Genomic DNA, 25,814 nt, shown 5'->3' on the forward strand with positions numbered 1-25,814 from the left:
TCGATTGCAATTTGTCTTCATCCCTTAGTGTTTTTTTCTTTGTTTTCTTGGTCTTCTAAGGGTAATCTTCAACATGCTCTAACTTCTGATCCAGGAGTCATTTTTTGGACTTCTATATACCATTGGAAAGCTCTTTCTGAGCACTATGTAATGGAGAGGGTATAATCAAGCTCTGATAGCTTCAGTGGCTCAGGAAATGGCTTCAACTTCACTATTCTTATGCATCCTAGACAACTGATCATTTGCAAAGCAGTGAGTGAGCAGTGAGTGACAACACCTCCCAATAACAAAAAACAATCTAGTTTAATAACAGTTTCTTCTTATTGAAATCAAAGTTAATATAAAACATTGATCAAATTTTGGATAATTATGGGCGCTCTACAACCCAGTATAGAGTAGATGTGTAGGTGTAATGTATGTATGTAAACGATTATAAATGTCAGCTTAATTAAAAATAATAATAATAATAAAAAGTCAAAAGTGGTACACGATGAGTGCATACACCTAAATGTTGGCTCAATTAATAATAAAAAAATTAAAGTAAATGCAATTTGTTATATTTTGATTTTGCTATTAACTTGTGAATAGGTTTTGTTACAATACCATGAGCCAATACCATGACTTATCAATACTCCAAGCCCAAAAATCACAACTTATTTGACAAACAAAATATTTTATAACAATATGGCAATATTCTTAACCATGGATATTCAACCCCACTTTACAGTGGATATTATTAACTTGTAAAAAATTGGATTTGTTACAATACTGTGGGCCAATAACATGGTTTATCAATACCATATGCCCAAAAAACATAACTTATTTTACAATCAAAATATTTTATAACAATACGAAAATATTCCTAACTATGGATATTCATCCCCACTTTACCATGGATATTATTAACTTGTAAATAGAATTTGCCACAATACCATGAGCCAGTACCATGGTTTATCAATACCACATGCCAAAAAAACATAACTTATTTTACAATCAAAATATTTTATAACAATATGACAAGATTCTTAATCATGGATATTCACCCCCACTTTCTCATTGATATTCTGAACTTGTGAATAGGTTTTGTTACAATAATATGGGCTAATACCATGGCTTATCAATACCACATCCCAAAAAATGATTGCCTATTTCACAATCAAAATATTTTATAGCAATATGACAAGATTCTTAACCATCGATGTTTACCCTCACTTTACCATGAATATTATTAACTTGTAAATAGTCTTTGTTACAATACCATGACTTATCAATACCACATGCCCAAAAACCATAACTTAGTTCACAATAAAAAAATATTTTATTTTAATTTAATTTTATAACATTGTTTTATGGAAATAAAAAATATTTTATTTTAATTTAATTTTATAACATTGTTTTAACCAAAAATTTCTTACTTTTCATGATGTGGATCACATAAGCCTAAATTCAAACATTTTTTAATTGAATCTAATTGGAAAATGGTTATAATTAGTTTTGAGATATATCTAAACCCTCTATCCTCACCACTACTAAAAATATTCCCATAAAAATTAAATTAAAAATGAGAATACTTTTATATTAAAGATGTGAAATTTATATAATACAAATAGTATTAGTAAAAACGAACATAGATCCATCTTAATTAAGGATCCAAGCGATGACAACAAGCAAAATGAATGGAAGAGAGGGGGAGGGAGGCAGATAGTGACAAAGCTGGAGGGCGGAGGAGAGAGAGAGAGAGAGTATGATGGGTGAGACACAGAGAGGGAGGCGGGAGAGAGAGAGAGGAGGGGAGAGAGAGAAGAAGAGAGGGGGGAGAGAGAGAGACGGAGTTGGAGGGGCAGTGAGAGGGAGGAAAGAACAAAGACATATGGAGATAAAGGTGGAGAGAGAGAGAGGGAGGCACATAGATGGAGGGGAAAGAGAGAGAGAGAGAGAGAGAGAGAGAGGTTGGGGGGGGGCGGGGGGGGGCGGAGGCATAGTGGGATGAGGGAGGTGGGAGAGAAAGGAATAGTGAGGGGAAAGAGCTAACCAGCCATATATTGGGTATTTAATGCCGAAATATATGCGCGCAAGTTAACGCGATAACACGGGAGCGTTTAATTTCGGCATTAAATAATATTTGCCCGCTCCCGTGTTATCGGGCTAACTTGCGCGCATATATTTCGGCATTAAATACCCAATATATGGCTGGTTAGCTCTTTCCATAGTGAGGACTCAAGAGAGAGAGGGAAGGAAGAAGAAAGAAATAGAGGAAGAAAGGTAGAGAGAGAGGGGGGGAGTGACAAGGGAGCCATGGAGAGAGAGTGAGAGAGAGAGGTAGAGAGGAAGAGAAAGGGAGAGAGATAGATAGATAGGGAGAGAGTGGGTGCGTTTGGGGGGTGAGATAGAGAGAGGGAATAAGAAAGAGACACATAGATACACATATAGAGGGAATAAGAAAGACACATAAATACAAATATAGATATTATATAGTATTATATAACCAGCGTAAATCCATCCTAACCGGGATCGAGTGCAGATGGATCAAATATCTCTAGGTAGAAAGATTTGATCCTTCTAAACTTAATAAACCGAGATTAAGATGGATCTAAACTAATTTAAATTAACTTAAAATAAATTTTTTTACAATAATTTCCGGATTTTTTTAATCATTCACATTAAAGCTTTACCAATAAGGCCAAAAAGTCCTATCTACCATGCAGAATCCGTAACATGTTAACTCTTTCCATCAAGTTCTTGTCGAATTTATATTTGGTAATGAAATCTAATTTGTGGAATGATCCTTTTGCTGCAACATTGACGTAATCCTAACCTTTCTGTACTAACATATGAAAATGCTCTCTCCGTTTCGATATCAAGTGCTAGGGAAATGTTTGGAGACGCCAAACTTTGTCCGGGCCATAGCTAAATTTTGTGCTTCCTCTTCGATACGTTTCTATTCACATCCGAGAAAACTTGAGCATTCCTCCGCTAGCAACAGGAACAACTGGTTCAACTCACTTCATATCTCCGCCTATGCCACAGGGTTGTTCAGAATGGAAAATATTACACAGCAGAGCAACACTAGCTATGGCAATCTTGCTACCATTATCCCATCAGAAGAAGAAGGCAATGCTGACGACTCTATGCTTTGTGAACCCAATTCTTGTCCTCCAGAATAGAACGCATTCGATTGTCAGCAACATTTCCCCAACAAATCTCAGATCTTTGTGTGAGGAGGGCCGACTGAGAGAGGCAATCGATACTTTACATCTTGTCCACAGCCCATTCAACTCTTCTGCTTACGTTTTGCTCTTGCAGGTCTGCATCAAGAAAAAGGCCTTTGCCGAAGCTATATTGATCCATGCACGCATCATTCAGACGGGGTTTGTGCCAGACAGGTATTTACTGCACACGCTCATGAACATGTATGCCAAGTGCCAAAGACTGGTGGACGCTCGCAGAGTTTTCGATCAAATGCCTGTGCGGGACGCTTTCTCGTGGTCTCTCATGATCGCAGCTTATGCCAGGCAAGGCCCCACAGAGGAGGCATTGGCGTTGTTTCGCCAAATTCAACGAGCGGGTATTCAACCCGATGAGTTCATATTTGCCAGTGTAATCCCAGCGTGTTCAACCCTAGACGAACTTAAGGATGTTCATGAAGAAATAATAAGCAATGGATTCCAGTTTGATGTTTTTGTGGGGAGTGCCCTGATGGACATGTATGCAAAGCGCGGAAGTTTAAAGGATGCACGAGGTGTGTTTGAGAAAATGCCTCAACGAGACGTGGTCTCATGGAATGCCATGATTGCAGCTTATGCCAGAGAAGGGCCATACGAGGAGGCACTGGAGTTGTTTTACCAGATGCAGCGAACAGGTATGCGCCCTAGTGAATTTACTTTTGCCAGTGTTCTCCCGGCTTGTGCCGACTTGACGGCTCTGGCCCAGGGTATGGAGATCCATGGAGGAATAATTAGAAGCGGAATTCAGTGTGATGCATTTGTCGCTAATGCCCTCGTAGACATGTATGCTAAATGTGGAAGCATAGAGAAGGCACGTGACGTGTTTGACAGAATGCGTCAAAGAGACGTGGTGTCCTGGACATCCATGATTGCAGGTTATGCACAGCATGGGTATAGCGAGGCAGCCTTGAAGCTTTTCCAGAAAATGAAGCTGGCAGGCGTGAAGCCCAACTCAAAAACTTTTGCCAGTGTCATTCCTGCATGTGCTAATTTGGCAGACCTAGAAAAAGGTATGGAGATCGACGAAGAACTAACTGTGAGTGGATTTCAGTCTGATGTAGTTGTGACAAATGCCCTTATAAACATGTATGCAAAATGTGGGATCATAGAAAAGGCGCGACAGTTATTTGATGGAATGCTTCAACGTGATGTTGTTTCGTGGACTGCAATGATTGCAGGGTATGCCCTGAACGGATGTGGTAACGAGGCCCTCGTACTCTTTCAGCAAATGAAACAGTCCGGCATTAACCCAAACCATGTTACATTTGTTTGTGTTCTGTCTGCATGCTGCCATGCAGGTCTGGTGGATGAGGGCTATTATCATTTCAAATGCATGAGTGAATATTATCGTATCAGACCTACAATGAAGCACTATACCTGCATGGTTGATCTTCTTGGTCGTGCCGGGCGGCTAGATGAAGCAGAAGACTTTATCAGCAAAATTCCAATAAAACCCGATGCTACTGTCTGGGAGTGTTTGCTTGGTGCCTGTCGACTTCATAATAATATAGAGCTAGGAGAACGTGCGGCAAAATACCTTTTTGAGTTGGATCCAAAAATTGATGCACCCTATGTACTTCTTTCAAACATTTACTCGGCAGCTGGGAGGTGGGATGACATTGATAGGGTGAGGAAAATGATGAGAGACAGAGGGGTGCAAAAGACACCTGGATGCAGTTGGATTGAGATCAATAGGCAGGTACATGCTTTCCTTGTAGGAAACAGGCCATACTCAGAATCAGAAAATTTACATCCTTTTGGAGAGGTTATCCAGGGAAATAAAGATTGCAGGGTATCTTTCCAATAAAAGATTACCGTTGCAGAGTATCGTTCAAATAAAAGATTATTTAACTATGTGGACAAGTAGTTGAAAGATCAAATTCTTTGATGCCATACCAAGATGCTGGCATAAGGTATGGACAGTTAGACCTGTACCCTGGAATGACTATCCTAGTTATGAAAAACCTACAAGTTTGTGGCAGTTGGCACTGTACAACCAAGTTTATTTCCAAGATTATAGCGGAAAAACCTGTAGTAAGAGATGCCAACCATCCCCATGGCCATCGCTTGAAGGACAGAATGAGTTCTCACAGGGTTAATCCTTGATGAAATTTGAAGTAACCTGTAAATATGAGCTGCATGAGTTATGAAGGACATTGAAGTGTGTAGTGCCTGTCAAAAGAGTTCATTTCCAAGATTCTTGCATCAGAAACTGTTGTGAGAGATGCCAACCATTGCAATCATTTCAAGGATGGAAGGCATTCCTGTGGGGAGGTGATGATAGGCAAAACAAGCTATAAACATTGGCTTGTATTAGGTAAGCATTACGTATATTCTCAATGTTATATCAGGTGCAAGGGACAAGGTGCTATTTCAGCCTCTGAAGTAGGATTTGGAGAGTGAATTTACAAATTTGATTGGAAGAAACAATATGCAGAACACCTTATATGCTAGACTGACTTTATAGATCTGCAGTTGGAGCATGTTGTGTTTGTATGACATACAGAGAGATAAACGTGGTAGTTGACATACATGTTAGGGATTTTCTATTTTTTTGCGTCGAATAAGATGAACCATTGAGGGACTTAATGGGATGTGTTTAGTGGGAGAGACTTGCAAGATGGGTTGACCATATTCTTTTTCCATTGTCTTGAATGATCAGGCACAAATATCGGGCATGATTGCAGTATGTAGGACAATGTAAACAAAAAACTCTGAAGAGTCAAGAGATTATTGCCGCTCATTTATCTTGATGAGGTTACTTCCAATCTCCATGTACAGTTCTAATAATTAATTTTAGAATTACAACATTCTAACTAGCCCAAAAATTATGGGCATTAAGTTAGACCATTCAGTTAGACTGGAGAAGAGCGATATGCTTTACACATATTTTTCTAAGGAATACCTTATGGGGAAATCCTCAGGCACTTCCCTGCATTTCATGGTACCCAGTCGAAACCTGTTGGTGCTGATTACAGCACCTGGACTGCAGGGACGTCGAGTGAGGCAAGCAATAGAGGCAGCCAGCCTGGGTAATCAACTCTGAGACCTCTTGCATGAAACTCAGAGTCTCAACCACTCAAGCTATCCCACTAGGCTAGTTATGATTTGCATATACTGACCTAATGCAATTACTTATTTGTTCATTAACTAAAAACTCATCATCATTGCTTGGAGATTCAAATGTTGCCTGCAGGTAAGAGTCAATTTGCAATACATTTTCTGGAGGATTTATAATTTTATTCTTTGGCCTTGTGGGTCACATGAGATATTTGGACGCTCTTAGTTAACTCTCTATACATTACGTTCATTACCGATTGGAGCTCTGACCGTTGCACCTTCTTGAGAATTAATGCACAATTTTTCTTCTTTGAGATTAATAATTAATCAGATGGATCTGTATTTAATTTGCATAGACTTTTGCTGAATTTATGAGGACTTTCGATTTGACAGTTAGTTATGAAAAGCACCTTTGAAATATTATGCATGCAAGGTTTTCGAGCCCAACACCATCCGGTCTAGGCAGTGCCCACCTAGGGTGCAGCGCATCTAGGGATGGCTAACGTGATGTTGGCGAACCCAAGGTGTAGATAGACGAAGCAATGAGTTAATTAGATGGATAGCACAGCCTGGCAAAACTTGGACAAGATGGGTTTGACCAACCAAGGCAGTTTCACTGAGCTAACCATGGAAGAGACGAGATCGTCTGGGCAGGGCCAGGGCTGACAAAGGCAACCATGGATAAGACTAACTTCTCTCTCATTTAATCATGTTGTCTCCCCTATTCTCAATTTTCGCTGAAAGTTCTTTGTATTAAAATTGAAATAAAAATTTACAACGCTTAAGATCCAAATAATTGTTCTGGGCATAGATATCGAAATTTCTACTATCACTATTCTGCAAGAGGCAGAGTTTCTACCATTATTACTGATCACTCACTGTTTCTCCGAAAGACTGAATTTAGACATAAGATACCTATACAACTAGTTTACACAAAAATAAATGCCACGATACTAAATGACTTGACACTGTTAACACCAAATTTCAGCAAAATCTGAATGTTCAACTCAAGATTTTTAACGCCTAAACCTGCACATTAACAAAAGACAATCTCAGATCAAATTTTAGTGACACTTTGCAGCTTGTACCTGCACAGAAAAGAGTATTTTCATAAAAGCGTTATGGGCACACTCCTGAACAAAGATTCTTACCTGCTGAATGCTGCCATGAGAAAAGATGATCTGCTGTTTTTGATCCGTTCTTACTGCTGTTTTCAAATCTGTTATCAGCAACATTTGCTATCAGCATGGCATATTGAGTACACTGTTGTGCTAGTTTTACCCAATGCCTCTGTCACTGTTCTTTTTTTTCTGCAGGAGCAGATTCCGCAGCAACAGATTTTGTCGCAACATATTCTTCAGCAGATTGGCACACTTTTCAAAGGGCAACTACAATAGTCACATCTATTAGGGCCGGTGTAAGGGCATTCTTCTGAGGCTTGTTTTATGCATTTTCTGGGCAGCACTAGAGGGTGTTCATGTTGAGTATGTTGTTATTGATGTCAAAGTGGGTGCAGGATATCGTCATTGATGTCCCCAGTATGCTGGTATGCATGGATGAAATGATGCATTGATGAAACCCTAGCTCTAGGGTTTGGATCTCCTGGAAGATGATCATACCCCACACTTGTTGAAGATTTTGAAGTAGACCAATGAATTTGCTTTGGAGGCCATCATCATTGGCTTATCTTTGTCATGCTGATTCCGACAGTGTAAGGCACATCATGAGATTCTTCATGGTTAGGGAGATATGGCTAGTCAAAGCTAAAAGCCCCCACCTTGCGGTCAGAAGCCCTAAAAGAGTGATGTTGTGGCAGTTTATAATTGGCCTGGCCATGGCTTAAGGGTTAAATCAAATAATTTTCTAAAGAGATTAAAAGTCCATTTGACCATGGAGGGTAAAAGAAAAGGCTATTAAATTATCGTGGTTCAAAACTTGGAGGTCAATTTATTCAAATTTTATTGGTCCAAAATTTGTTGGGAGTTTTTGATTTATTTGAAATTTAAACTTTTAAAAGGTTCTTCCCTCCAAAACCTTAAGTTGGCTGACCCTCCTAGACCTTCATCAAAAACTATATAAAGACTCATATGATCTTCATCAAGACATGCAAATAACTCGTTGATTCCCTTGAAATCATCTGCAGCCCTATGGAGATTGGAGATCTGACCGATTTCTGGGTTTTGGTTCCTTAGTATCTTGGGATAAGGCTTTTTCTGTTGTATAAATCTCTATGGCTTCTGTAGGACCAGCAAAGGAGCAAGTAAGATTGTAGCCTTTGAATTGTTTGGCATAAGGCCTTTGTTGGGCTATGGTTGTCTTGGTAGGGTTTCTCTGGGTTCTTCTGCAGGATAGGGTTTGGATTCTGAAGCATCCTCATCATGTCTCAGCCCTGAACAAATTCAAGTATATCTTCAACAGTCATTAAGCAATCACGTCTACTCTGTGGGAGCCCTAATTCCCGAGCTAGAAGTTCTGGTTTGTAAGGCAATTATTTCTAAGTTTTCATATGTAATTTTCAGCCTGTTCATTGGCCTGATCTGCACTATTTCTAAGACTAAATTTGGCCCTAGGGTTTCCTGAGGCCCATCTTCATCCAGCAGTGGCAGATCTATGTAATTGCTTGAGGCAGATTCGGGCTTGATCTCTATGAACTATTTTTTGGATTGTTCAAAGTTTATTGCAAAAGGGTTTCCATGCCAAAATTCGAATCTAATTCTCTGAGGCAGAATTGAGGCAATTTGAAGTCTGCTTGAGTGTGTAATGCAGAGAGAATTTTTCGTTCTTGAAGAAGCATACATATAAGGCGGATCTATTTCTGGTACAACTCCTTTTAACATAAATTTTGGTGTTGGTACCTGTGGCTTAAATCTACGGCATATCTCAGTGGGTAAGAGCAACAGGTTCAGTGCCCTAATAAGTATTGCAGACCAAGTTCAAAAATCTTGACATGGCATCACATTCAAACTAAAGATATCAACCCTTGTTCGTATATAGTTCCAAGAGCAAAAGACCTGATTGTCAAGGTTTCAAAGGCCTATAACATTGATCCGAAATCACTTGCCTCTTTGGTGTTCTCTTGAGCAGTGTGCCCTAACTAAACATTAATTTTGATACTTGAGTCCTTGCCTTCTTATTTTCTAAGACAGTTTGTTGTTTGCTGTGACCAAATGATTCTTTGATGCATGATGAACTGTAAGGGTTTCTGAAGTTTACATATTTTGGGATACAATGCAAATTGTGGACAACTATCTTGTGGACAACTAGAGTCCTTGGGTATTCGCTGGTAATCCCTGAGACATTGGAGGCTTGATATTTCGCTGTGCAAAGTCTTGAGACTGTTGTAGCCTAATCTTTGGTCTTGCACCTGTTGCATACCTAAGACGTTTACAGGTGTAAGGGTACATAAAATGTTACAGATCTGAGTATAAGATGATTCCAGAAGTAAAGTTGATCCTTATTTCATGGCATTGACAGCTTAGGGGATTGATTGTTGTAATTCGAAGCTTCCAGACCTATAGTGGCAGTTGTGCATGGATTCAAATTTTGAGCTATAATTTTGGAGTTCACTTGTCCCTTACAACAGTGTTAAGGTGGTTGTGGCCTTAATTCATTTCATGATTGATTGTTATCCAAGAATTAAGAAACTAATTGCTGGTAATAGTCATTCATATGTTGTCTTGTGATTACTGTTGGTGGACAAAATTGCAGATGTAGTGAATTAACAAGAATTAAAGGGCAGGGACAAAGGCATCACATTATAGACCATTAATTGACAGTGACCATCAGTTAAGGGATAGAAGCATCACTTTGCAGACATATTAATGATTCTCTTCATCAGCACTGAGTTGTGTTGAAGAAGTTTGTAGAAGTTGAGCTTGACTTACTGTGGCTGAGTTTGAAGTTGACTGATCTGGTCTCAATCCTTGATGTCTGAACTGGAGCAGCTAGCATTGAAGTATTCCGAGTCTTTAACTTGCTTCAAGGCTGCAGAGGATCTATTCATCTGATATAGGAATGACATCTTGAAGGCATTAATGTTAAGACCTAATTTACAGATCAAGACAACAAAGAAGAAGGCAGAAAAGGCACATCAGAGGTATCATTGAAACAACAAATCTAAGGTACAGGAATCTTGCTCAATTTACTGGTTATATCACTCCATATCTGATTTGTTTAGCAATAGGGTTTCAGTATCACTTAGAAGAAGTCTGGAGAAGTCTGATTTTGTTTAGCCTTGTAAACTGGGACATTATCTCTTGTAAGGGAGCCCAAGATCGGTCTTGATCAGTGTATGGGGTAACAGAATGTTGTGGGGTAGAGTGACTAAGTCAATGTGCAACAAAGTATTGAGGGGTAGAGTGATTGAGTAAAGTACAACAGCAGAGGAAACATTAGTGGCAGTGGACAAGCGGTGAAGTGCAACAGCAGAGGCACCAGGAGTGGCAGTGGACAAGTGGCGAAGTGCAATAGAAGGGGCAACAAGAGTTGCAGTGGACAAGTGGTGAAGTGTAGCAGCAGTGGCAGCAGGAATGACAGTGGACAGTAGCAGCAATGGCAGCAGGATTGGTAATGGACAGTGGTAGCAATGAGTGTAGCAGCAAGGGTGGTAGTGGATAGAGGTAGCAAAAGTTGAAGTGTGGAGTAGAGAAGTTGAGTTGTACAAGGGGACTGAAGACCCCTTCAGATTATATCTGTAAACTCTCAGGCCTTAGGGAGCACTAGCTTCCTTCCAGCTCTTGCTGGTAAAACCCTTAAGGAGGTTTGTACTTCCTTCCATTTCAGCTAGTAAACGTGTATGTAGCCATACATAATGAAGCTTTGTTGACAGAAATATTCTGTGTACTATTTTTGTGATGTGATGATATTTCATGTTTTGATTTGATGCTCTGAAAATTTAAAAGAATCTAACCAATTGTGTAAAATGAAGGAAATACTGATTCACCCCCTCAGTATTTCCAAAAGTTCATGCCATCCTTTAATGATGTTAGTTATAGCATTTTGTGGGTGATGATTTTAGGAATTATGAGTCATAAAAGGCACAGGTTCCAATACAAAATGAACAAAGATCAGTAGAGGTGACCCCAACAAAAGTGAGATAAAAGTTTTCTTTTTGTTCAGCCAAGCCACCAAAAAATTTTCTAGGAAGAAAGCACTGCCACTTGTGCTCTTCCTATCATCTACATTGCTGGTCCAATCATCATCTGTATATGTAGTCAATGAGAAGTTCTCATTGTTTGGATACCACAATCCATAATCCATTGTGCCTTTCAGATACTTGAAAATTTTCTTTGCAGCTAACAAATGGCTCTGCTTGGGTTGATTGGTATTTTTCTACCAAACCAACAGTTTCCATTATGTCTGGCCTTGAAGCTGTTAGGTATAACACGCTGCCAATCATTGATATGAACATATTTTGATTTACCTCTTGTGACTCAGCATCTTTGCTTAACTTACATACAGTGACCATAGGAGCGCTAATAAGTGAACACTCTTCCATTACAAACGTATTCAACATTTATTTGAGATACTTGCCTTCGAAAATGAACACGCTTTTGGTTGATTGTGTAATTTGTAAACCAAAGAAAAATGAGAGTTCCCTAAGCATAGACATCTCAAATTCAGCTTGCATTTCAATTGCAAACTTTTGGCTTAGTAAATTTGCATTACTACCAAAGATTATGTCATCAACATAAACAACAATGACTAAAAGATTTTCATTTTCATATTTGATATAGAAATTATTATCATTTGTCCTTATTTTGAAGCCTTGCTTCTATAGATGTTTGTCTAATCTGGATTACCATGCCATTGGTGCTTTCTTTAGTCCATACAATGCATTTTCCAACCTACACACATCCTCAAGATTGTTTCACTGTTAAATTTTAGGGCTAGATTGTTCTCCGTTGTAGATAATTGCATTTTTAAACTTTTTCCACATTTTCACATTACATTCACCCCATAACATCATATCATCATTAACAATTATGTAGAGAGAACAATAACATCAACAATGCAGTAGAACAATAAGGAACAACAAAAGAAAAACATACGCAATAGAGACACCAAGATTTTGGTCGAAGACCAAGGAAAACCCCATAATCTATTCTTCTTTTTCTATTATATATTAATCAAATGTTTAGCTGAGATACAAAGTACAAATATCATGAGACATAAGTCTTACATCATCAAACACATTAGGCTTCACAAGGCCAACCTGAGATCATAGATGATCTTCATTAATCAATCAAAGAGACATTCTCAAGAATTCTGAAGCGGCTGCCTCCAAATCACTATAGATAGCATAGATCTCAACCTCAAGTAGCAGTGTCAACATAGTCATAAATATCATTGTCATATACATTGTCACATCTGTCATAGAGGAGACGGTATATATCATTGTGATAGACATCACTGTCATACATCACAGTCATAGAGGCATTATCATGTCCGTCATAGAAACAATTTTACATATCGTTGTTATAGAGTTACTATCACCATTAATGTCATAAGCACAATGCCATAATTCATAGTCATCATGTCACTTTCACATATCTCTGTGCTGCGGATGCTACCATAGGGTCATGCCATATTGTCATGAAGATTCTACCATACATTACTATTAAGAAAGTTGTCATACAACATTGTCATGAGGAATGACTTATTGTCATACTATTCTATATCACCAAGATACCAAACATCTAGGTCATATAAACTTTGTTATCCATTAGTGAGGATAGATGCCCATGTGCTCCTTCTAAGATCAAATATAAGACTCCCCATACAGTGACATCTTTGCCCAAGTGTTTACTGTACTATGTCTCTTTCAACACAATTTATTACAAGCTCTAAAGTGCCATATAAGTCATCAACATAAAGGTGCAATATAATACCTTTGAGGCTATCAACTTTTGCATATAAAACATGTCTTTGCGCATACCTTGTTTCAGAGGTTTCAACCCCAGTTAAGGAAACCATACCACTGTATATCAACTCATTAGTTTGGCCTCCAAACTAGTTCAATCTTTGCACAAATGTACTAGGATAATACGACCTCCAACAACAAGTACTTCCAGCCTTTCTTGGACACAAATCATATGATTCTCTATGAGATTACACAACCCTAGTTAGGGAACCTAAGCAAACATTAATTTTAGTGCTATTGTAACAACCCCTGGTTGATTTTCCATGTAAATAAATAAGACCAAGGTCATAAGACACGTATTCCAAGCTAAATGGTGGGCAAACATTATAGTGGGCATCACTTGTGGTTTAATAACGGCTATGGAAATTGGTAAAGGCAAAGAGACAATAAATGACATTTAATTATGAAAATAAAGAAAAATATGAGAAAATGGGGGTGAAGAGACATAAATTTGCATGCAAGGGAAATTAGAGAAAAAATGAAAAAAAAATGAGACATCAATGATAAAAAGACATCAGAGAATTAGTTGCTAGCTTTTGTTAGTTCAGTTTTGGTTCTCTCCCTCCACACTCTCATTCTCTCATACTCTTGCATACTTTGAGTATTCTTGGAGCACTCTAGCAATTAAAGGGCAAGCAAAAGAAAACAAAGGAGTGCAAGGAGACAGTTGGATCAACAACTACAACAAACTTACTTCGCAGGTAACAGGTTGCATGTGTGATCATGTGTGATCTCTTTGCTAGTTTTTGGATGCATAGTATATGCATGTGGTTCTTTGGTTCTGTGTTGTCATTGACATGGAGATTTGTCTGTATTGATAGTGGTTTCAATCTTGCTTTGTCATTTCTTGGATAACCATGATGTAGTGGGTTTTCCCATTTGGTTTTTTGACTGGTTCTCAGGTTTACTATGTTTGTGGGTTGGAACAAATTCATTGAAACCCTGAAACAACTTGGGTTTTTTGGAGGTTGTGGGTTGAGTTACTAGTCCTTGGAGCCTGTGGGTTGGGACAAATTCTCTGGAGCTTTGAAACAACTCGGGTTCCTTGGAAGCTGTGGGTTGAGTTACTAGTTCCTGGAGCCTTAGACAACTTGGGTAAAGACCAATCTAGTTGATGTTAGTGATTTCTGGACCATATAGGTGAGATCACTGTGCTTGAGGGTTGAGGTGGTCTGGCCTCTGGAAGCCTTGGTTGGTTCTATTTTAGTTTAACCTTTATGATCCCACAGTCATACTTGAATTATGGTGCGGGGGTGATTGCCTGAAAGAGAGATTTGGTTTAGCCCAATCTATGGTTGGGTGGTACGTGGAAGTCCCTGACTTGGTTAACATTTTCATATGTTAATATGAGTTATTTTTTTATTGTGGTCTATGAGCACGCGTACTAATTATTATGGTGATCTTATGGTTGATTTGTCATTATTTCTATTCTAGTTATATGTTGGTTATTTGCATGGTTTTATGATGTGCTCTAACTATGACTCTTATTCATGATTTGATAAATTACTGGTTGATTGATGAGTGCATGGGCTAACAAGTGTTGTTGCAGCTAGCTTGAGAGGACATTGAGCTTTTTTGGTGATTTCCAGATGAAGTTCAGAAGTTTATGATCATATATGCATTCATGACCTGTAGCTTATATATTTACTATATGTTTGACGAAATGTCTATCTTGCGTTAGGCATGTATTGGTCAAAATCTTGTTCAAGCTTTGATTGTTTAGTGTTGTTATCATCATTGTTATGATCCTAGAAAGTCACAGGTAGTTTTGTGTAGTGGTCTGGAGGCTAGCCTAAAAAAATGGCATAGATCTTGTGATTGCATGCACAGAACAAAGGAAATTGAGTCATAACTACAGGCAGATAGACTTATGGGTGTAGTTGGAGCCTCATAATCGTATGCATAGTGTGTCAAGGGTGCAGTTAGGGTGTAGACCTAGTGAAAATGAGTTCCAACTTAGGGATTGACCACCTGGGGTGGCTGTCAGGCTCTTTAGTGGTCTGTAGTCTCTGAGGGATGTCAATATGTGTTCTAGTTTGTAGCCCCCACTTCCATAAATAGAACTTGGAGGTTGGGTCATCTCATAGTTACACTCAACTCATGTTTACCCTGAAGAGTTTATAAAAGTGGGTAAATGTGGGAAGATGCGTTACAAGGTGGTATCAGAACTTTAAGGTTTAAACACTTGGATTGTATGGGCTAAATGCATTTTGTTATGCATCCATGTTAATTGTATGTGTCTACTATGCATGCATTATGATGGTTATGGTTATTATGCATATAGTCATTATTACAGTTTTGTGTTATCATGCATGATGCTAATATGTTGATGCCATTATGTATCTATACCGTGCTAATCTGGATTGATTTTGCAAATGAAATAACCTCTCCTTAAATAAACTGAGGTATGATTTTGTTTATGCATCTATTTGGTTTATTTAACATGGCATGTTGCAAGAATATAAAAGAATAAGGATGAAGAGCATAATAGTTGAGTATAGTTCATACGACTCTTCATACAAGCCGAAAGAGACCTTGGTAGGATGGGAGAGCTCAGTTAAGCAACAGAGAGAGGGACATTCTCCTGGTTTGACAGACACATTGAGAAGTTTGAAGGTAGAGATCAGAAGTTGCAAGATAGATAATAACAGGTTGATTGAGGCACAAGAAAGACTTGCAAAGGATCAGTAAGAGCAAGCAGAAGTCAATGTAGTGATTCTTCAAAGTCTTTCAAATTTGCAAAAGCAAGGACAACTAGGGATTAGTTGTGGACAAGAAGAAAATACAAATGGTGTAGAGGAAAACAAGTCTCAAAAGGGGTACAAGATGGATAGAGATGATACAGTTAGAGGTGGGAGATCCTTGGATACACCTGACAGAAGAGCTAACACTCATGGATTTTATTCTAGCTCCAGTTCTAAGAGACGTCATCGCCATTATTGCTAGCATCCTTATAGGATGAGTTCAAGAAACCCAAGCCTTCAAATTTTGATGGTGAGTTGACTAAGTCAGAAGATGCAGAAGCATGGTTGCATGAGATGAGTGTGAAAGACCCTTAAGGAAGAAGTACCCATTTGAGAAATATCATGATAGAAAGGCCAAATAATTCTACGATCTCAGAATATAAGTGACAAGGAAACGTGGGAACTCATAAGAAATTCAATGCAACTAAGAGAGGACATGGGTCTCAACTTATGGAGCAGCAAAGCAAAGGCAATGGTCAAGAACCATTGCGGTGTTGAACTTGTGATGGAGATCATCACAGGAAGGATTTCCCTTTGTATCAGAGTGGTGCAACGGGATGCATGATATGCCTTAGATCTACAATGCGCAGGAGGCTAGGATAGTTGAGGATGTATGTCAGAGCATTCCCCAGATCTATGCAATAGTGGATAACAGGTAGACAGGTCACTATACATCCATCATTGAGGTGGAAATGGAACTAGAGGGAGATTTTCATGCAAAGTCTCAATGCATCTTGTAGCAAAAGGAGATCATGCTCCAAGATCGAGTAATAGAGCAAGTTAAAGTGCGTGGAAGCACTTTGGGGTCGAGGAAGCTACATGGAAGATGATTGATCAGATACATGCATAACATCTGGTTTCCAATTATGGATGGATTCGTCAAAGGAATTGGAATCCATTGAGAGATGATATGTGCAGGGTTTCAGTTGCAGGATAACGGGCTAGGTACAACAGGGCAAGGTAACTGGTGTATTGTTATATTTATTTATGCATTGACAATTGTGTGTTTATGGCAGTATGATGCAGGGAATTGCAAGGATAAAGACACTGCCATAGATCTTGAGGAAGGCTTGGGTTGAACTTTCCTTTGGAAGCACTGGGAACCATGGGGGTCGAGTCATGGTGTCTGTTGAGAGTTTTGTGCTTTTTGTGTTTTGTGATTTATTTGTGGTTTTGACTATGATTGGTGCATGGCCATGCCACTTTGTTTGTGGTGTTGTATTGTTGTTTGGTTTTCCATGGTTTTCTTCTTGTTTTCTTCTTGTTCTTGTCTTTTATGTTTTGAGGGTCTTGGGAATTGGTTGGGGAAAGAGGAAAGTTAATGGAGCTCGAGGAGAGTTGAGTGTAACCCAACAAGTAATGTGAGACTCAGATGAAGGCCAATGCATAAATAAAAGGCAGCTAAAGGCAAGAATATGACAAACAGTTTGGTTGGTTGGGTCCATTAGGGTAAATGAACGGTGGAAGGATAGTCATAAGAAAGGTAATCATGAAAGGTAAAGTAAACAGATTTGAGGCATCAGATGCTTTGGCTATGTTGGGAATTGTTGTTCTCAATGTTGTGCATGTTGTGCACGGATAAAGTTAGTTCTCTTAACTGTGACCTTATGAACACTAGTAATTGTGTTGTGACTATGATTATGCTAATGTTTATATCTATGTGTGTGTGTGTGTGTGTTATTGTCTAACATGGTCGTCAGGGATCATTCTTGTGGAAGAATGATTGCTTTATATAGGTGAATGGCACGAAAATGTTCTTGTTTATGAGGAATCAAGTGGGAAGATTAGCCCTGTAAGAGCTATGAGGTTAGGATCATGTGGACATAATTTTGATATTATGTGCTTATAACTATGTCTATGTTTATGTTATGGGCAGGCAATGTTGAAAGATACATTAGCAAAATGAAAGTAGTGTGATCTGCAGTATGCTGGGACAAGCATGGATAGTGGAAAGAGCCACAAACTTGGGACTTAGGTTGTGGATGCACTCAGTAAGGCATGAGAAAGAAACTAAAGGCAAGGTTTCTTAATAAAGACGACGTGGTCTCTGGATGTGCAGTACTACTGCTATGTACATGTTGTGTTGTGTTCATGATGTACATGTTTTGTTGTGTACATATGGTACTGTGTCATGTGTATTGTGTAGTCATTGTATCGTGACATGTGTGTGTTGTATTTTACACCATGTGTAGGTGTAAGTGTTGTTTTGTACATCGTACATGGGTGTATGTGTTGTGATGTATACTGTATGCATGTGTACGTGTTGAGGATTGGTTCTCAGGATCCATGGAGGCTGTAGGCTGAAACTTTGTAACAACTTGGGTTCCTTGGAAGATGTGGGTTGGAGCCTTGTAACAACTTGGGTTCCCTAGAGGCTGTGGACTAAAGCTCTGTAACAACTTGGGTTCCCTGGAGGCTATGGACTGGAGCCCTATAACAACTTGGGTTCCCTGGAGGCTATGGGTTGAGATAGTAGTCCTGGGAGCCTTGAACATCTTGGGATGAGACCAATCTTGAGTTGCAGATATAGAGGGTAGAGGTGTCTTAGTCTCTGGATGTCCTTGTTGTTGATACTGCATATGGAAGAAAATACACTAGGTCTTTCCCGGGTTTGGAAACCGATCCAGCGTGTGTACATGGTCAAGAGAATAGAAGACACTAGGTGCTTACTAGGTTTGGCAACCAATTTAGTGTGTGCACTAATATGACAAAGAACAAAGACATAAGAAAAAAACAGTTTAAAACTAAGTATCAATATTTTATTTCAGTTTTAATTATGCACATAATCTATGATTTTGATTTATGACGGTTGAGTGTTGAGCTAACCGGATGTGATATGTTATATATGGTGATTTGATCAAAGAGATAATTTGACTTACTGTGACAGGAAGTAAACAAAATTGCAAATGTACCTTATTGATGAGCTACCAATGAGGTATGATTTGAGTTATTACAATTACTTTTGAGTCTAATGGAAATTATGTGCTTGATACAGGAAAACATGGAAATGCTTGGTTTGGGTGGTTGGAACTAGCTGCAAGAGAGTTTGCAGCAACATCAAAATGAATTGGAACATGCAACAGTATGTTGGTAAAACATTCAGGAGTAGGGCCATTGTGGGACACTGGTACCCAATAGTGTCCAATGATTTCCGTGAACATGCTATGACTAGTATGATGATTTTGAGCAAGGATATGCCTTGGTTTTTTGACCTTCCGATGCGAGGAAACCTTGCCAAGGGATGGATCTCCCGAGAAGGAGATGTCGGGGAACTAGGAAAGTGAGTGACTGCACGGAAGGGGGTGACCGGATTACCTGAGGGAATAAGAAATAGAGAAGGGAAGGTCGGGGAATAAATTTGTTTTGGTCATTAGCATTGCCAGATGGAATCAAAAACACATTGGGAGTGTTCCCTGGAATAATGAGCCAGTAATTGTTCACTGAGAGAACAAGTAGTGCAAGGATTGTAGCACTGAACATTGCAGACAAGATATGATTTTGATAGTGTATTCTAGACTTCATGGGAAGGAGGTGAATCCTAGTACTACCTTGAGGGTGGAGGTGTGAGCCTTTGGATTCTTTTGTTGCTGATGCAAGCATCATATCATTTTATTTGTTGATTAGAGAAAATGTGCATGTGTATATATGTGTATATTATTGTAAATAGTGTATCAAGATGTATTTATAAAGATCCATAAACAATATATTTATTTTCTGGTTGAACCAAATATGCATAGGTATGTATGTGTATATCATTGTAAATACTCCATTGAGCTGGGTTTACAAAGCTCCATAAGTGGTATGTTTGCCATGTTTCAACAATTGTCATTGTAAATTCTGTAGTGAGTTGTGTTATAAAGCTCGATAAGGAGTATGTTTTGGTGGTCATAATCATAATAGAACATCGAGGACAACGTTTTCCCAAGGGGGAAGGGTTTATAACAACCCCTGCTTGATTTTCCATGTAAATAAATAAGATCAAGGTCATGGGACACATATTCCAATTTGAATGGTGAAAAAACATTATAGTGGGCATCACTTGTGGTTTAATAATGGCTATGGAAATTGGCAAAGGCATTGACAAAGACAAAGAGAATAAATGACATTTAATTATGAAAATAAAGGAAAATAGGAGAAAATGAAGGTGAAGAGACACATTTGCATGCAAGGGAAATTAAACGAAAAATAAAAGAAAAATGAGACATCAATGATAAAAAGGCATCAAAGAACCAATTGCTAGCTTTTGTCAGTTCAACTTTGGTTTTCTCCTTCCACACTTTCATTCTCTCATACTCTTGCATACTTAGAGTATTCTTAGACCACTCTAGCAATCACTTGGATTTGGAAGAAGGCAAGCAAGAAATTAAAGGGAAAGCAAATGAAAGCAAGGGAGAGCAAGGAGACAGTGGGATCAACAACTAAAACAAACTTACTTTGTAGGTAATAGGTTGTATGTGTGATTTCCTTACTGGTTTTTGGATTCATGGTATATGCATGTGGTTCCTTGGTTATGTGCTTTCATTGGCATGGAGATTTACCTAGATTGACAATGGTTCTCGCCTTGCCTTTCCATTTCCTAGATAACCATGATGTAGTGGGTTTTCCTATTTGATTTTCTGATTGGTTCTCAGGCTTCCTATGGTTGTGGGTTGGAACAAATTTTTTGGAGCCTTGAAATAGTTTGGGTTTCCTGAAGGCTATGGGTTGAGTTACTAGTCCCTGGAGCCTGTGGGTTGGGACAAATTATCTGAAGTCCTGAACAACTCAGGTTCCCTAGAGGATGTGGGTTTATTTACTAGTTCCTGGAGCCCTGGACAACTTGGGTAGAGACCGATCTAGTTGATGTTAGTGATTTCTGGACCGTATATATGAGATCATTGTGATTGAGGGTTGAGGTGGTTTGCTTCTGGAAGCTATGGTTGGTTCTATTTTGATTTAACCATTGTGATCCCACATTCATGTTTGGAATATGGCACAGAGGTGATTCGTTGAAAGAGAGATTTGGTTCAACCCAATCTATGGTTGGGTGGTACGTGGAAGTCCTCGACTTGGTTGACATTTTCATATGTTAATATGAGCTTGTTGACGGTGTTGGAAATACGTCAACCAAGGGGGTCTCCCTGATATGAAGTCCCAATTAGACCTCACACCATTTGGGATAGGAGCCCCATCCGATACAATGGCACAGTTGCCATCTATCTTAAAGATATACCTTAGCTTTAATTGTCAGCAAAAGAGAGGGATACAAGTGTGTCTTCAAACAACAAGGGGGGTGTGCCTGGTGAGCGATAAATCACATATATGTTTTAGTTCTTTCACTGCGAGAGGAAGGAGAGGCGAGCCTCTAAGAGAGAGGTAGTAGTACCACCCTAGTAGATAAACACATAAGAAGTAAGTACCCGTACAACATCAAGCAAAATATTCCACATAAATGAGACGATCATGAAACCAATGTATAAAGGAGGATCTGTCCAATATCTAGCAGAGTAGTCCACAAGGATGTAACAAAATTAACAACGATTACAATACATTCTCAATAAGATGAGTGCCAAAATAACTGAAATAGTTCAACTACTTTAACACATGTGAAAGCAAACATGAATTACAAACATTCACAGAATAGTCTTACAAATATCCATAATCCATGCATAAATAATGTGCTGACCTAGAGGATTTATGATATTAAGTAAAAGTTCTGAGACACATTGATACAATGAACACCACTAGCTCCAATAATGGAGTGTTTGAGCCACTCCTTGCTCCTCAAAATAACTAGCCTATCTCTCTAGTGCCTTGCGGGAGGAGCCAAGGTGAAAAGCCTCCTGCTCATACAATAAGGGTGTATATATAACCAAAGGGTGATTCTTTCCCCTTGTGACTCTTTGACTACCCTCATGACTGTTTAAATTCCTATGACTTTTCAACTTACATGACTCTTCATATTCATGTGTGTCCCTTGGACTTCCACTTTACAATACATTTTGAATACAATACATATGATCCATAATGATGATGTGACATGAAAACTCATGACACAACTTGACATGACACTGCTGACATGGATTGCTTGATGATGCGGCAATGTCAAGCCACTACTACTGTTGTGTATTTAATGTCTTCTTGAGAACACTCCGTCTTCCATATCCTCATGGCTTGATGATGGGAGTCCTTGATGATCTCAAGTCTTGAGTTGTGGTCGCTAGTTAGTGTCCCTTTGCTTTAGTTTGAAAAATGAGCTTGCATATTCCAGCTGCAAAGATGTCTTTTTGCATGCTCCCATTCTACATATCCTTCTTCATCATTCCATCATGGTGTAAGAAAGTATTTGCATCTACAAATCACTCATGGTGAGATGACATCAGTCTAAAAACCCCTAGCCTAAGATAGAGAATTTGGATTCATGAATTGGGTCAGGACCGGGTGACAGATAAGGAGAAAGGGCCCAGTTACTGCATAATTGTGCAGTTCAAGCAGCCAAGGATCAGGCTTTATCACTGAAACTGCGTAGTGTGCAGCTGAGGCCCAGATTGAGGGAAGAATTTGCGCAGTTCCCACTAAGGGAAAAAATTGTGCAGTGCCCACTAAGGGAAAAATTTGCGTAGTGCCCACTGAGGGAAAAATTTCACAGTCCCTAATGAGGGAAAAATTTGTGCAGTTCAAGTAGGTTGTGGAGGCTGCGGGATGGGGCCCTAGGAGGTTAAATTTTGCAGTTTCAAGAGGCAAGGGGGACTGGGAAACTACGCAGTTGCGTAGTTCAGAGGCTCAGGGAGAGAGCTTGATGCTTTTGATTGTACAGTGCGCAGTTCAAGCCACGCTGAGGGACAATGTCTATGCAATTTTGACAGCCTATGGGTCAGCCTGAAGGGATGATCACTGTGGGAGATTTATGCACATTTCTAAGAGAGAAGGGAGGCTAGGCCACTATGGGACTGCGAATTTCAAGAGCTCAGGGAGAGAGATTAATTCTTGTGATTACGCAGTGTGCAGTCAGGGCATGGTTGTCTAAGAGGATTGCACAATTTTGGGAGGGAAGGTTGGGTCTTAGTTTCAGGGATTGCACAGTGCAGCAGTCTTGGGAGGCATGAACTGCGCACTCCACAGTTTCAAGGGTCAAGGTCACTGCTTGAGGAATGTGTTATAGACATTTTTTGGGCACTGCAACCCCAAGCATAAAATGTACATAAACCAAGGGCTCCTAAGTTCCTAAAAGTGTTGTTCTAACCCCTAAAGGAACGAGGTCAACTGATTACAGCTTCTCCTAGAAGTTCTCCATGAAAAACTACTCAGAACTGGTCAAAACAGGATCATTTCACCTGCTCCATAGGCAAAGTGCGTTGCATCTCACCTAAGTACACTCTGTGGGTGCGTTGCATTTCAAAAAGCCCTTCTATGGGGTGCGATGGGCGAGAAGTGACAAATGGCAGTGTCAATCCATGAGGTGGAGAGGCATGGAATCTTCCAGAAACTTCTCCTGTGACACTTGCCTCTCTGAATTCGACTAAGGATGAGTAAGAGATCATCAATCTCCAAGTGGAAGCAAGAACTATCAGAGGGAGGACACTAATCAAATCACAAGTTGACTCATCTCCCTTACAGATATCTATATATGGATCCCTCATCCCAGAGATCCGGAGGCTGGAATTTTGCATCTTGTAAGGAATTGTTGTTGGTTTCTTGAGGCAACATCATAGTGTTGGGTGATCTAAGCTTTGCATGAGGTGAAGAAGGGCTTACTTGCTGAGAGGATGATGCTGGGTCAGAACAACTGGTTGTAACTCTCTTGGCTCTTTCTTGATTATCAATAAAAGTTATTCAAGTTTTCCTCCATACTCTTGTGTCATTTATGTTTTATGCATTTGTATGGTTAATTTACATCTGATCCTAGATTGTTTATGATAATAGATCCATGTTCTTGTATAGTGTTATGCTACTTTGATCTACAGGTACTTTGTGAAGCTGGGTGTACAAGGGAGCAAGTAGCAAAGGACTATCAGAAGAGAGAGGAATCGAACTAGGAGCCAAGCGCAAGACAAAGGTTGGTCTCCTTTATTCTTCTCTCATCTATCTTTCATAAAGGAAAACGAAAGTAGTTTTACTTTGTTTGTTTCTAAGGTAGCTACCACACCTTAGTGGGATTAGCAGTTCTGCATAGACACTTTTCCCTGTAACAAAATGGCGACTCCACTGGGGAGCGACTAGGTTGTTTGTTTATCTACATTTTTGTTTACTTTATAAACTTATAGACGGAGCCTGAAGTCGAGCCAGGTAGCTTTCAAACTGCATTTGCTATGCAAATGCAAAGTAGATAAATGCCGCTTCAGTCAATCTCCAAGTTTTGTTTATGAATTAAATAACTGATTTACAAACTCTCTAATTGCCCTTGTGGTGGCTCTAGTAACCTCTTTAGATCTACCCCTGTTGTTGATTTAATGATTACCACTTGTTCGGCCAAAATCCTTGAACTGAACTGCAAACTGTGACCCGGAACCCAAGCAAAGTCTCGTCTCTGGCCCAGCGCAGTCTCTGTTCTGTGAATCTGAAATGCAACACACTTCCCGAGTGTAGTAGGTGCGCTGCATTTCAAGTTCACTGTGTTACAGGTGCGCTGATCAGACTAGGCATTGTTCCTCAATTTTGGTTTCTGTGTTCATTCTTTTCAGTTCTATTTATGAGTTTTGCTGCCTATAGTCAGTATACCTCTGTTTGAAACCCCTTTCCTTGCTGATATTCCGCCTCCATTGTGCAAAGAACTGTAAATGTTTGTGTATTTGTTGAGTCATTTTCAGTTCTCTTTTGCAAAAAAGTAACGTAATTGTACTGTTGTTTCTTGATTTGAAAGTGTCGCAAGTGTCGTTTTCAGTCATAGAAGAGAGTCTGATTGCTCTTGATAGTCGATTACTCTGTTACTATTGTATTTGATCTGAATTAGTAGTCTTTCTAGTGTCGAAAGCAAGTCTTCATTTTGAATTTGAAAATAAACTTGTTAGTAATTGTCGCTTGAAAGTAATTCAGATTTGCGCATTAGCTTTCTTTTTATCATTCACATATTAAGAAGGTTGAAAACAAATACATGCATGTGCATTTGCATTTAGACTGTTTGATTGGTTTGATTTAGGACAGTGCATATAGTGTGTGCTCTTTGCTCTTTGTGAAAGAATACTGTCTCTCTTTCCTTAGTAGCTAGGATTTTCATTGCACAAAGAAGATTAATGACTGTTTATCATCTTAGATTGCATTTTAGGAATTGTACATCTACATCACGCGGTGAACCTGAAAGGCAAATTTCTTAAGCAAGATCAACTATAAAATAAATTTAATGAATCTAACAACGCTTTGGAACCTAACGCACAACATCTAGAAGTCTAGGCTAGAGACGTATTCCGGCGTCGTAAAGCCTGGTAACTGTTGTTCTCATTGTTGGTTGGGTGATTCTTCCACTTTGAGACGATAAGTGCCAGTACGGACTTGTGCTCCCACGTACCGTCGAGTATATTTTGGGAGACCACAATAGGCTTAATCCTTTATCCATGGGAAGCCATGTCTGCCGCCCTATCGATCACAATGCACTGAACACAACATTCGGGAAGATTGACTGCCGTATCGTAAAAAGTATTCTGCAGTTTTGCGATTGGTTTGGTAATCCATCTGCCTAGATTTCCAGAGCAGTCCCTTTCGTTCCTTTTCAGACTCCTTAATGGAAAAGGTCCATCTGAGCACTTGTCACTTCAGGCTCATTAAAAATCGAAGGCGACTAGAGTCATCTTTTGTTTTTTCTCGACTCTTTAAAATTGAAAAAACAAGTTGTGTCAAAGCATCTAAAATTTATTTTAAACGGAATAATCATCACCTTTCCTATGTTGGTCT

General features: G+C 39.2%; 1 pseudogene; it reads left to right on the forward strand.

Moving 5' to 3' along the window:
- Positions 1-2,767: 2,767 nt before the first annotated feature.
- On the forward strand, positions 2,768-10,817 carry LOC149261516 (pentatricopeptide repeat-containing protein At2g13600 pseudogene; annotated as a pseudogene).
- Positions 10,818-25,814: the final 14,997 nt, after the last annotated feature.

The sequence above is a fragment of the Pinus tabuliformis genome, chromosome 6 (genome assembly GCF_031772625.1).
Source record: "Pinus tabuliformis cultivar Carrire ecotype Pingquan chromosome 6, CPIR1, whole genome shotgun sequence".
Taxonomy (NCBI): Eukaryota; Viridiplantae; Streptophyta; class Pinopsida; order Pinales; family Pinaceae; genus Pinus; species Pinus tabuliformis.